Here is a 660-nt window from a genome sequence, read left to right as displayed (position 1 = left end):
CCTGGATAATCTACTTCCCCTTTATCCTAAACAAACATGACTTGCTTGGTAGAAGAAATGATTTTTTAAAAAAACCTTTTGCCAGGCACGAGCTTTCTGGACTCCAGCATAGCAATAATGTCTTGGGTACTTTGTGTCACTCAACTACTATTTCTACCGTGAAACTCCAAACATTTGTACATGTTACAAGAAAAACTACATGGACTGCTGACTGTGTAACATTCTGTGACACTGGAAATGAGTTCTCTCATCCTTGTTATGATGGGACCATTATTAAATATGAACAAATAGCTGAACGTTCTTTCACAGCCAACTGTGGCAGTGTGTACTTGGTTTTGCTTGCAGACTTAAGAGTGACACTACCATCTTTAACACGTCTTGATTCAGAAGAGTGCTTGTTGTCAGTCCTCAGAATTATTATTGAGCGATGGCAGACATAAATACATGAATAGTAACATTGGTCGTAAGGGCACGAAGAAAACTTCAGCTTAAACTCAAATACAGTGCTGTGTGCTGTTAAAAAAATCACGTCTCAGCCCAGTTAAGTGCCCATGAATTCTTCACAACCTAAGGTGCCATAGGATTTTTCAGCTCTCCCTCTTGAAGAGAACAGAAAAGGGTTCAGTCTAATGGGAAAGTTGGCCCTGTAAGCCCCTTCCT

The sequence above is a fragment of the Pogona vitticeps genome, chromosome 2 (assembly GCF_051106095.1).
Source record: "Pogona vitticeps strain Pit_001003342236 chromosome 2, PviZW2.1, whole genome shotgun sequence".
In the NCBI taxonomy this organism is placed as follows: domain Eukaryota; kingdom Metazoa; phylum Chordata; class Lepidosauria; order Squamata; family Agamidae; genus Pogona; species Pogona vitticeps.
This window is presented reverse-complemented; position numbering follows the sequence as displayed.